This window comes from Scyliorhinus torazame, chromosome 5 (genome assembly GCF_047496885.1).
Source record: "Scyliorhinus torazame isolate Kashiwa2021f chromosome 5, sScyTor2.1, whole genome shotgun sequence".
Classification (NCBI taxonomy): domain Eukaryota; kingdom Metazoa; phylum Chordata; class Chondrichthyes; order Carcharhiniformes; family Scyliorhinidae; genus Scyliorhinus; species Scyliorhinus torazame.
In genome coordinates, this window is record NC_092711.1 from 91825404 (window position 1) to 91838874 (window position 13471).

The window sequence follows — 13471 nt, forward strand, 5'->3', positions numbered from 1 at the left end:
AGAATGGCCACTCCCCAGTATGAAGTTGCTGATGTGTCTTCAAGTGGGATAACCGAGTGAATCCCTTCCCACACTGAGAGCAAGTGAACGGCGTCTCCCCAGTGTGAACTTGCTAATGTCTCTGCAGGTGGTGCAACTGAGTGAATCCCTTCCCACACTGAGAGCAGGCGTACGGCCTCTCCCCAGTGTGGCTGCGTCGATGAATTTCCAACACAGATGGGGAACAGTATCCCTTTCCACAGTCCCCACATTTCCACGGTTTCCCCATGTTTTGGGTCTCCTTGTGTCTCTCCAAGTTGAACAATCAGAGGAAGCCTCATCCATACACAGCATGGCACGGTAGCACAGTGATTATCACTGCTGCTTCAATAGTCCAGAAAGACGTGCTATCAGGTAATTTGGATGTTCTGATTTCTCATCTGTGTACCCGAACAGGCGCCAGAGTGTGGCGACCCAGGGCATTTAACAGTAACTTCATTGCAGTGTTAGTAAGCCTACTTGTGACAATAAAGATTATTATTAAATTAAAGTACAGCCTTGCCTCTTTGTGAGTTCCACAGTCAGTTCACTGGAACACTCTCACTCCGGTAAGTGTGTCTCGGTGCTTTTCCAGTCACAATGATGTTTGAAATCTTTTCCCACAGAGAGAACAGGAAACATTTCTCCTACATTGAAAGACCGATGATATTCAATTGAATTGAGTGATTCTGTTAAATCTTGATGTGATGTTTAGTTTGAGATTTCTTTCTGCAAATTCTCCTCTTCTAACACTGCAAAAAAAAATGGAGGAAAATGACACAATGTGATGTATGATTCTATAACTCTATACAATGAATGATGACATTTTGTTGGTCACCATTACGGAGTTTAGATTTCAATTGCAATTAATGAACACTCATTAAATTTCAGCAGCTTCTCCGCTGTTCCCAGAGTTTTCAAGAAATAGATATTTTATAGAAGCAGTTAGATGTCGCACTTGGATCAAAGGATATGGAGGGGAAGGCAGGATGAGGCTATTGATTTGGATGATCAGCCAGAATAATAATGAATGGTGGTGCAGGCTCGAAGGCCTTCCTACTGCTCCTATTTACTACATTTCGATTAGCCTGAGTTCCTGGGTGACACATTCAGCGCTATTACCACTGCTCCACCATCTCTCCCAGAGTGACTGCAGGGGTTTGGATTCTGCTGTCAGTCACATCCAGGACTAAACCATGCACATCCTGACAATGCCAGTTATTTCCACCGCATTTAATACTTCCAGTAATGAGTAAAATTTAATATTCTGTCATTGGTTTCTCTTTACTTTGTGACTTTTAATCTTCAAATAACGATTTCTTTTTTAGGAGATATTAAGATTTTAGGTGATGAACCAAATAGTGATTTACTTACAAAGGTGGATTCGTATTTGGGGTCCGAAGTCTCCACTGTGGCTTCCACTGGATGATTATGAGCTCTGGGTTATTAGGAGGCCTCCTCTGGGTGTTTGTGACGCCTCCCCGGTCACTTCGCCGCGTCCAGTCCTTCCCACCTCGAGGCTCCACTCACTTCCCTTCTGAACAAAAAAACGCCATCGCCATTACCCGCACTGCGCATGCTTCAGTCACAGTCTGGTCCCGCCCCTTATTCACTCTGATTGGTTGGAAGACCAGCTGCTCCTGCTCAGTCCTCCAGACACACCCCCTCCTTCTATTGGTCTGGAACTGCCGTCAATCACTCCCCGGGCATTGTGATGTGGGCCCTGCGTAGTGCAGCTCACATCCAGGGACAGACGCTTGTTTGTCTAGGCGGGAAAGAGGTGGATAAGCGGAGGCAGCGTTAGGGGCAGTGGGTGGGAGGGGAGGCTTCACAAACACCCAGTGGAGGCCTCAACATCCCCAATAACAAACTAGCGGCACCGCCTCAACACCCAACACAACGGCAGCTGCCGCTTTCTCCCGGTGCCAGGCCCCAGTGGACAAATGTGGCATCAGGAAGGAAATGCAGCAATGGATTTGTTCAGGAGAAATTATCTTGAACTCACTTTACTGATCCTGGAGCAGGAGGAGAGAATGGGGGGAATGTCTATCCTACACTCACACTGATGGATTTGTTCATGAGAAATTATCTTGAACTCACTTTACTGATCCTGGAGCAGGCAGCAAGAGGAGAGAATGGTATTTGAAGATCTGTGTTACTGGAAATAGATTGGGAGACCAAAAAAGGATTTGAAAACGTATACAATTTTTAAATTGGAGCTTTTAATTTAGCGGCAGCCATGTGTGGTAGTACCAGGTATTGCGGTACCTAAGAGGTGGATGACCATTGGTTAGACCCAGGAGTCTACCGTTGGCAGTTGTACATAGTTCCGCCCTGAGAGGCGGCGTATAAGAACCGGTGCCGTCCCAGCAGCCTTCACTTTCTGTATCAAAGCTGCTGGGGAAGAGTTCTAACAGATTAAAGCCTTCAGTTATCATAGAATTTACAGTGCAGAAGGAGGCCATTCGGCCCATCGAGTCTGCACCGGCTCTTGGAAAGAGCACCCTATAAAGGCCAACACCTCCACCCTATCCCCATAACCCAGTAACCTCACCCAACACTAAGGGCAATTTTGGACACTAAGGGCAATTTATCATGGCCAATCCACCTAACCTGCACATCTTTGGACTGTGGGAGGAAACTGGAGCACCCGGCGGAAACCCACGCACACACTGGGAGGATGTGCAGACTCCGCACAGACAGTGACCCAAGCCGGAATCGAACCTGGGACCCTGGAGCTGTGAAGCAATTGTGCTATCCACAATGCTACCGTGCTGCCCTCAAGTTATGAATCACTTCGTCTTGGAGAGTAATTGATTGCGCATCACCATGTAAGTCAATAAGCAGAGCATTGATGGGTAAAGGAGACATCGTTTGAGACTTGATAGAGGTATTTGAAACCAATAGCCTGTTCAGAGTAGATAGAGAGAAACTTTACATTCATGGAAGAATCAAGAATGGGAGGATATAGATCAGAGAGAATATAGATGGAGGCTATAGTTAATTGAGGAAAGAAGCAACAGAGACATGAAGAGAAACTTTCTCACACAGAACCGAGCGAGAGCGGCTGGTCCTCCAATCAATTGGAATGAACGAAGGGTGGGGTTTTGACTGACATGCACAGTGTGGATAACTTTTCATGGTAACTTCATTGCAGTGTTAATGTAAGCCGACGTGACAATAAAGATTATTATTATAATGACCACAGCGAAAGGCTTTTATCTCGGATCTCTCGGCCTAACCATCTTCAACTGCTTCACCAATGACCCTCCATGATAAGGTCAGAAGTGGGCATGTTTGCGGATGACTGCACAATGTTCAGCACCATTCGCGACTCCTCAGATTTTAAAGCAGTCCATGTCCAAATGCAACAAGACCTGGACAATATCCAGGCTTGAACTGACAAGTGGCAAGTTACATTTGCACCATACAAGTGCCAGGCAATCACCATCTCCTTCAAGAGAGGGTCTCACTGAGGAAATGAACAGAAAGGCATGATGGGTAGTTAGGCCAAGTTAGGAGTAAAATCTTAATGTGCAGCCTGCAAGTGGAATTCAAGAGAGGAAGAAGGGGGATGGGCATTAGGTCCATTAGGACTGGTTCTTTGTGCAGAGAATGCTGGGTGAAAGGGGCCCCAGGGTCAGCTTATATGGCCAGGTCAAGGAATGTGTGAGAAAGACCTTTGAGAATCTTGCATTTGTTACCGTTACCTTATTTGGTCGTGGGTATGTGAAACCTGACGCTGAATCCATGTATGTGAAACCAGATGCTGTGCTCCCTTTGTCTCACTCACTCTGGAAGTTTCAAGAGACGTGTTGTCTCCTGCCTTTTTATCAGAGTGAGTGGAGTTCGCAAGCTATTTGAAATAAAATAAGTCAATACCTACAATCTGACTCAGGGTTTGACTGAGACCAGACTGAGGGCAGAAAGAACTCAGTATCGTCATCACCACTGCCCCTTGACATTCAATGGCATTACCATCACTGAATCCCCCACAATCAACATCCTGGAGGTTACCATTGATCAGAAACTGGACTAGCCATATTAATACTGTAACTACAAGGGCAGGTCAAAGGCTAGGAATCCTATGGCGAGTAACTCACCTCCTGCTTCCTAAAGACTGTCCACCATCTACAAGGCACAAGTCAAGAGTGTAATGGAATACTCTCCACTTGCCTGGATGAGTTCAGCGCCAACAACACTCAAGAAGCTCAACACCATCGAGGGCAAAACAGCCCACTTGATTGCTCCTCCTTCCACAAACATTCAAACCCTCCACCACTGACGAACAGTGGCAGCCGTGTGTACCATCTACAAGATGCGTTGCAGTAACTCACCAAGGTTCCTCAAACAGCACCTTTCAAACCCAGGACCACTGCCATCTAGAAGGACAAGAGCTGCAGATATCTGGGAACTCCACCACTTGGAGATCCCACTCCAAGTCACTGACCAGACTGATTTGGAAATATATTGCCGTTTCTTCACTGATGCTGGGGCAAAATCCTGGTCCTCCCGCCCTCTCAGCACAGTTGGTGTACCTACAGCTCAAGAACTGCAGTGGTTCAAGAAGGCAACTCACCACCACCTTCTGAAGGGGAACTCGGGATGGGCAAGAAATGCTGGTCTAACCAGCGACGACCACATTCCTGTAAATTAAGTTTTAAAAAGTTAACAAATCTTGTGAGGAACATTCAATCAAGACATTCAAAAGGGAATTGGATTATGGCTCGAAACGAAAGAATATGCAGGGTTTGGGGGAGGTGGAGAGCCAGTGCAGACACAATGGGCTGAATGGCCTCCTTCTGTGCTGTGACAAAGCTGTTAGGCTGTGATACCGATAGCAGAGTTTTGGATTATCTGAAGTGTGTGGACGTTGAATGTGGGAGGCTGGATAGTAAAGTTATGGCATAGTCAAGTCCAGAAGGTAACAAAGAAATGGATGGGAATTTCAGGAATGTTTGAGCTGAAGGGGAGGCAAAGTTGTGTGATGTTCTCAGGTGGATTCATCCTATCACAGACCTTCCTTTCCCCCCCCCCCCCCCCACCATTTCACCGACTCCAAACCTATTACATTTCCATATTTCCTCCATTCTGGTGAGGGCCATCACAACCTGAATCATTAACTTTCTTTCTCTCTGAAGATGCTGCCTGAGCTGCTGAGTTTTTCGGATATCTTCTGTTTTTATTACTGAGGTGGAAATAGTGTGGTCTTGGTGATAAAGCTGATATGTTGTTGGAAGCTCAGCTGGGATGTAAACCCTGACATGAAGGTGGTAAACTGTCCAGTTCAGCCTAAGCCAGGGAGACAAAGTCAGTGGCGAATTTGTAACAATGGGTGGAGATAATGGCTTCAGTTTTCCCAATATTTAAACAGAGGACATTTCTGTTCATTGAGTACTGGATGTCAGACAAGTCAGGATGATGTGTGACTTGGAGGAGAACTCGGTGGTGCTGATGTTTGCATACTCCTGCTACCATCATTCTTCAATGTGGTGAAATTAGGTGTCTGTGAAACTTTGTCAAAGTTCAGGTTGATTTATGGGTATGTAAAATCTCTCTCTCCCTGCTAATTTCACCTTTATCTCTCTCCTCCCATAGAGACCAAAGGCTTTTGTAGATCCAAACTGGGTTAGAACAAAGAACAATAAAGCACAGGAACAGACCCTCCAGCCCTCCAAGCCTGTACCAGTCATTATGCCAACTTTTGCCAAAACCCTCAGCACTTCCTTGTGCCATATCCCTCTATACCCATCCTATCCATGTGTTTGTCAAGCTGTCTTTTGAACACCGTTAATGTATCTGCTTCCACAACCTCCCCTGGCAACGCATTCCAGGCACTCACCACACTCTGCGTAAAAAAAACTGCCTTGCACATCTCTAAACTTTGCCCCACGGACCTTAAACCTATGTCCCCTGGCGACTGACCCCTCCACCCTGGGAAAGAGTGCTTGCCCATCCACTCTATCCATGCCCCTCTTAATCTTGTAGACCTCTATCAGGTTGCCCTTCAACCTCCATCTTTCTAATGAAAACAATTGAATCTATCCAGGCTCTCCACATAGCTAACACCCTCCAGACCAGGCAACATCCTGGTAAACCTCCTCTGCACCCTTTCCAAAGCCTCCACATCTTGCTGGTAGTGTGGCGGCCAGAATTGTGCGTAATATTCCAAGTGCAGCCTCACCAAGGTTCCATACAACTGTAGCATGACTTGCCAGTTTTAATACTCAATGCCCCGTCCAATGAAGGCAAGCATTCCGTATGCTTTTATGACTACCTTGTCCACTTGTGTTGCCACCTTCAAAGACCTGTGGACATGCACACCCAGATCTGTATAGGTTGTAGTTCCTTTCTCCGAAGGTCATTAGATAGGGCTTTCTCCGAAGGTCATTATATAGGGCAGCACGGTAGCATAGTGGTTAGCACAATTGCTTCACAGCACCAGGGTTCCAGGTTTGATTCCCGGCTTAGGTCACTGTCTGTGTGGAGTCTGCACGTTCTCCCCGTGTCTGTGTGGGTTTCCTCCGGTTTCCTCCAACAGTCCAAAGATGTGCAGGTTAGGTGGATTAGCCATGCTAAAATTGCCCTTAGTGTCCAAAAATTGCCCTTAGTGTTGGGTGGGGTTACTGGGTTATGGGAATAGGGTGGGGGGGGGGGTGGGCTTTGGTAGGGGGCTCTTTCCAAGAGCCGGTGCAGACTCGATGGGCCGAATGGCCTCCTTCTGCACTGTAACTTCTATGACTATAAACAGTTGGATTTTTACAACAGTCCAACAGATTTAAGAGTCACTGTTTCCTAGTGCTGGCCCACCTTGGCCTCTCCCCAGTGTGCGTGTGCTGGTGTGTCAGGGGCACTACCGACTGACACACCAGTTTACATGTGACTGCAGAGGTTAGTTTTGCTGTCATTACTGCTATCTGGGGGACTCTCCATTCTCCACTAATTCCTATTTTCTGTCTTTCTGGTGAATGCTAAAGGTCTGTGAACTTGGTTTCTGCATAAATTAGTTCCAAACTGTATTGGCCCTCCAAAATCCAGCCTCCATGTCTGCATAGTAAATAAAATCAACTGAAAAGGTATTTCTTTTAAGAAACATAAAATTAATCACCCAACACGCAATTCAAAATGATGATCCTGAGATTAAAGCCTCATTATCTACCCATTCAACTACATGGACTGTGACAAAACTTGCTTCACAAACGCGTACCTCACTATATCCAGCCTAAGGAGCTGGACGCACATAAAGTCTCATTGAGATTTCAGCCCTATGACAGTTGGGATTTGGGAAAATTGTTGTCATAGAATCAGAATTTACAGTGCAGAAGGAGGCCATTTGGCCCATCAAGTCTGCACCGGCCCTTGGAAAGAGCACCCCACTTAAATCCACGCTGTCGATGAATTATGTTTATTTCTGTATGTTACAGTGCCACTTGGTGTGTTCTGGGCAACATTCAGACATGTTAAATGTTTAATTTTAGCATTGGAACGCCCAAGGGAAATGCTTATATTGCACGTTCCAATGCAGTATGTGAGACCACAGAGCTTTTGTTAGATTTAAACTCCCTGACCATAAAAGCTTGAAGAATAGTTGTACATATGTGGGTGAAGTACATATGCACAATTGCTTTCCGATCGGGTGTCGGGGTGACAATGAGCAAATATTAACTGATTGCACGTATCCATGGCGGGTCATTTACCCATCATTCCTGGCAGTGGAGAAAGCCCCCAATCTGCAATACAGAGGACTGGGACGCATGCGCAGTCGCACACAGTGTGGAGCATGCGCAGAGGGATGACGCTGAACAGAGGGTTGTTTGTTGCTCGGCCGCCGGTGAGAAGGGGAAGCGGCGGGTGGGCGGAGCGGGTTCATTAACACTCAGTGTGGGCCACAAACCCCGAATAACAACCTGCAGGTCCCGCGGTTACAGCTCGAGACTTTTGACCGGAAACAGGCCCCGGTTAAAGGCCACCATCTTGGTTACGTGGCGAATACGGTGCCTGAGGGGCCATCGTGGTGGCACAGAGAGTGGGCGGGGCTTCTGGGCCCCAGTGACCAGGAGAGAAAATGATTGTATCGCTGATTTTTGTTCTCGCTCTGCCCAGAACTGCATCCAGGCAGAGGCGAGGAAGGGGGGAAATGTAGAAGTTGAGGAAATAAATGATGAGATGGGTATGAATTCAGTTCAGGGAGGAGAGAGAGAGAGTGCAAGGACAGGGATTTACAACTTTTGGGGAAAATGAGATGAAAAATATTACATAGAATCTCGACTTGTCTATTCTGTGTTTCTGTGCTCTACACTTGTGAAATGTTTTGTAATCTGCTTTTGCAGGCTATTAGAAGGGGAAGGTGACTGGAAGGAACATCATTGCAAGATCTGACAAGATTTATCCGGATCTGAATAATTTTTGAAGAAATAAGGATCTGAATATCACTGGCCTTTGAATGTGGACGGAGAAACGTTTGGTTGTTCTGTCCGTGGGAGAAGATTTCAAACACCAGTATTTGGAAAGGAACCGACACACGTACACCTGAGGGAGAGTGTGCCAGTGAACTGACTGTGGAAAGAGCTTTAACCAGTTCACAGTCTATTAAAAAAATCACACCATTCACAGTGTGGAGAAACTGTACATGTGTTCTCTGTTGATAAGACTTCAATTGATCATCTAACCTGGAAAGACACAAAGATACAGGCACTATGGAGAAACGGTGGAAATGTGACGACTGTGGGAAGGGATACAATTATCCATCCCGGCTGGAATTCCATCGACGCACTCACACTGGGGAGAAGCTGTGGAATTGTGGGGATTGTGGTAAACGATTCAATTCTCAATACCAGCTGGCAAACCATCAACGCAGTCACACTGGGGAGAGGCCATTCACCTGTTCTCTGTGTGGGAAGGGATTCACCCAGTCAGCCTGTCTCATGTCACACCAGCGGTTTCACACGGAGGAGAGGCCCTTCAGCTGCACTGTCTGTGGACAGAGGTTCAGGCATTCATCCCACCTCAGTAAACACCAACGTGTTCACACAGCGGAGAGACTGTTCACCTGTTCAGATTGTGGGAAGCGATTCACCATATCCTCTGACCTGCTGAAAGAACCAGCGAATACACACTGGGGAAAGGCCATTCACCTGCTCAGTATGTGGGAAGGGATTCACTCAGTCAGCCAACCTGGTGGTACACAAGCGAATTCATACTGGGGAAAGGCCATTTAGCTGCACTTCCTGTGGAAAGAGGTTAAGATCGTCATCTGAACTCACTGCACATCAGCGAGTTCACACAGGGGAGAAACCATTCACTTGCTCTGTGTGTGGGAAGAGATTCGCTCAGTCATCCCACTGCCTGACACACCAGCGAGTTCACACTGAGGAGAGGCCATTCACCTGCTCTTCCTGTGGAAAGAGGTTCAAGCATTCGGGCAACCTCAAAGCACACCAGCGGGTTCACACTGGAGAGAGACCGTTCACCTGCTCCGTGTGTGGCAAAGGGTTCCATTGGCTATCCAGCCTGCTGACACATCAGCGAGTTCATAAATAACTGCAGGGGTTGGGTTCTGCTGTTATTACTGCTGTTAATCACATCCAGGATTGATAGTCTGACAATACTGTGTTTGTTTTTGCTGATGTTAACAACCCTTATAGCTAGATGGAGTTTCATATACTGGAGATGTTGTCACTGGTTTTCGAGACTTGCAGTGTCTCTTTTTAAAAACACCACCAGCTATCAGAGCTTTCAACAGGATCCTGTTTATAATGAAATTATAAACTTTTACGTCAACCTTAATTGATCTCTGATGTAAAATCTACAAATCAACATCTGAAAGGCTCCACTGACTAATATCTCCAGTTAGAAAGTGCTGATTAATTCATGCTGACAGTTCTTACTGACTTACACAATGATACCTCTGTCATGAAATTAAATGATCAAGATATGGTAAACAAAACAGCAACGTTTTTCACAGATACATCAAAAAAGCTTCAATAATCAACATTGATATTGACGGTTTGGAAGTCGCTGAGTTGAATAATTTCTGACACAGCAGCAGCAACATTTGGTAAAGTTGGAACCCACAACAAAGACTGGTTTGAGCCCCACTCAGCAGAGATGTCATCTGTCATTGACGTCCGGCGAAGATGGAATTCCAGCTGAACTGATTAAACACGGAAAGTCCCATTGACTGTCACACTTACATGACCTCCTCCTCCTCTGTTGGACAGTAGAATTTGTTCCCCAGGATGTGTGATGCAAAAATCATCACAATGTACGCATACTGTACTCCCTGTACACACATGGCTGTGTGGCAAAATTTGGCTCCAACTCTATCTACAAGTTTGCTGATGACACGACCATAGTGGGTCGGATTTTGAACATCGATGAGCGCATGTCCACATTGACTCTTACTAATTTTTACAGATGCGCTGTAGAAAGCACGGATAGGAGGGAGATAGGAACCTAGAGGAGTGGTGTAATGACAACAATCTCTCCCTCAATGTCAGCAAAACTAAGGAGCTAGTTATTGACTTCAGGAAGCAAAGTATCGTATACACCCCGTCTGCATCAATGGTGCCGAGGTGGAGATGGTTGACAGCTTCAAATTCTTAGGTGTACACATCACCAACAATCTGTCCTGATTCACCTACGTCAATGCTATGGCTAATAAAGCACAACAGCGCCTATATTTTCTCAGTAAACTAAGGAATTTCGGCATGTCCACATTGACTCTTACCAATTTTTATAGATGCACCTTAGAGAGCATCCTATCTGGCTGCATCACAGCCTGGTATGGCAACTGCTCGGCCCAAGACAGTAAGAAACTACAGAGAGGCGTGAGCACGGCCCAGTCCACCACGGAAACCCACCTCCCATCCATTGATTCTGTCTACACCTCCCGTTGTCTTGGGAAAGCGGGCAGCAATATCAAGGAACATTCCCATCCAGGTTATTCTCTTTTCCAACTTATTGCATCGGGCAGGAGATACAAAAGTCTGAGAGGGCGAACCAACAGATTCAAAAACAGCTTCTTACCCACTGTTACCAGACTCCTGAACGACTCTCTTATGGACTGAACTGATCTCTTCACGCATCTTTTCCACTGAGTAGGACTGCACGCTGTATGCTTCACCCGATGCCTATGTCTGTGTATTTACTTTGTGTATTTATCGTATCTGCTATGTTTTTCATGTATGGAATGATTTGTCTGGACTGTACGCAAAACAATACTTTTCATTGTACCTCGGTACACATGACACTAAATCCAAATCCAACAATATACAAAGGCACTCACAGCGCTGAGGACCCGGGTTCGATCCCAGCCCCGGGTCACTGTCCATGTGGAGTTTGCATATTCTCCCCGTGACTGCATGGATTTCACCTCCACAGCTAAAAGATGTGCAGGATAGGTGGATTGGCCACACTAAATTGCCCCTTAATTGGGCACTCTAAATTTATTTTAAAAATGTATATATAAAGACAACAGAGAAGACCATAGAAATTACATAAGCATCACATTCCATAGTGTCATAGGGAAGGACTTTGCTAGGGTCACGTTTGAAAGGCTCCATCTATTTGCAGACTGTTTATCCAGAAGCACAGTGCAGTTTCTGTGCTGGCGGATCTACAGTGAACATGATCTTACATAGAAACAAACATAGAAAATAGAAGCAGGTGGAGGCCATTCGGCCCTTCGAGTCATTCATTATGACCATGGCTGATCAATACCCTGATCCCGCCTTCCCCTCATATCCCTGGATCCCGTTGCCCCCAAGAACTGTATCTAATTCCTTCCTGAAATTACACAACGTGTTGGTCTCTCTCTGGGTGAAGAAATTTCTCACCTCAGTCCTGAAAGGTTTACCCTTATTGTCAAACTGCGACCCGGCGTTCTGGACTCCCCACCATGGTTGATTATTTACACAATAAGATCCTGATTGTTGATGCAATGGGCTTCAAACTGTTAATGTAATGGTATCTTGATTGTTAATGTGTAGGTATCCTGAATCTTAAAGAGATAGGAGTCTGATTATTAATGTAGCAGGATCCTCATTGTTGATGAAATAAGATTCTGATTATTGTGATAGTATCTTAATTATTTGTACATTATGATCCTGATTATTAATACTTTATCATTCTTATAATAAGTGCATTATGATCCAGATTCTGAATACACTATGATCCTGATTATTGAAGAAATCGACTTTCCAGATAAAAATGAACACTGACCTTTTATATAAGTTTTTTTTGTTGCAGCAATTGGTCTCCAGAGAGTCCTCCAATTGGACACACCTCACCAACATCAAAAAAACTGAGAGGCTTTAAAGGAACCTCACGGCAGCCATTGCTATTTGAGAGCTCCCAAGGCCAAAATCCCATCTCGCCAACCACATTGGGGGTCATGACCCTCAGTTTGGGAAGCTCTGACTTGCACTGAGATTCTAAAATGGGGACAGGCTTTTAAAGCTTTTTAAATTCATTTACAGAATGTAGGTATCACTGGTTGGGCCAGCATGTATTACCCATTCCTGGTTGCCCTTCAGAAGGTGGTGGTGAGTGGCAGTCCTTGTGGTGTAGATACACACACTGTGCTGCGAGGGAGGGAGTTCAAGGATGTTGCCCCAGCGTCAGTGAAGGAACGGCTGATATATTTCCAAGTCAGGGTGCTGAGTGACTTGGAGGGGAACCTCCAGGTGGTGGCATTCCCAGCTATCTGCTGCTCCTGTCCTTCGAGATGGTAGTGGTAGCGGGTTTGGAAGGTGCTGTCTATGGCAACTTGTTGAGTTACTGCAGTGCATCTTGTAGATGGTACACACGGCTGTCACTGTTCGTTGGTGGGGGAGGGTTTGATTGTTTGTGGAAGGAGGAGCAATCAAGTGGGCTGCTTTGTCCTGGATGCTGTTGAGCTTCTTAAGTGGTGTTGGAGCTGCACTCATGCAGGCAAGTGGAGTGTATCCTATCACACTCCTGACTTGTGCCTTGTAGATAGTGGACAGGCTTTGGACGGTAAGGAAGTGAGTTATTCGCCATGGATTTCTAGCCTTTGACCTGCCCTGGTAGCCGCAGTATTAATGTGGCTCGTCCAGTTCAGTTTCTGATCAATGGCACCCCTCAGGATGTTCATTGTGGGAGTATCCGCAATTGTAATGCCATTGAATGTCAAGGGGCGATGGATAGATCCTCTCTTGGAGGAGATGGTCATTGCCTGACACTTGTGTGGCACGAATCTAACTTGCCACTTGTCAGCCCAAGCCTGGATATTGTCCAGGTCTTGCTGCATTTGGACATGGACTGCTTCATTATCTAAGGAGTCGCGAATGGTGCTGAACATTGTGCAGTCAACCACAAACATCCCCACTTCTGACCTCATGACGAAGAATGTCATTGATGAAGCAGCTGAAGATGGTTGGGCCGAGGACACTACCCTGAGGAACACCTGCAGTGATGTCCTGGAGCTGAA

General features: G+C 46.0%; 1 protein-coding gene and 1 pseudogene across 2 annotated transcripts in view; both read left to right on the forward strand.

Annotated features, from left to right (window-relative positions):
- LOC140421475 (uncharacterized) overlaps positions 1-13471 on the forward strand; it is an 856937-nt gene that overhangs the window by 470496 nt on the left and 372970 nt on the right. The window lies entirely within an intron of this gene.
- LOC140418933 (uncharacterized) lies at positions 1804-12235 on the forward strand (annotated as a pseudogene).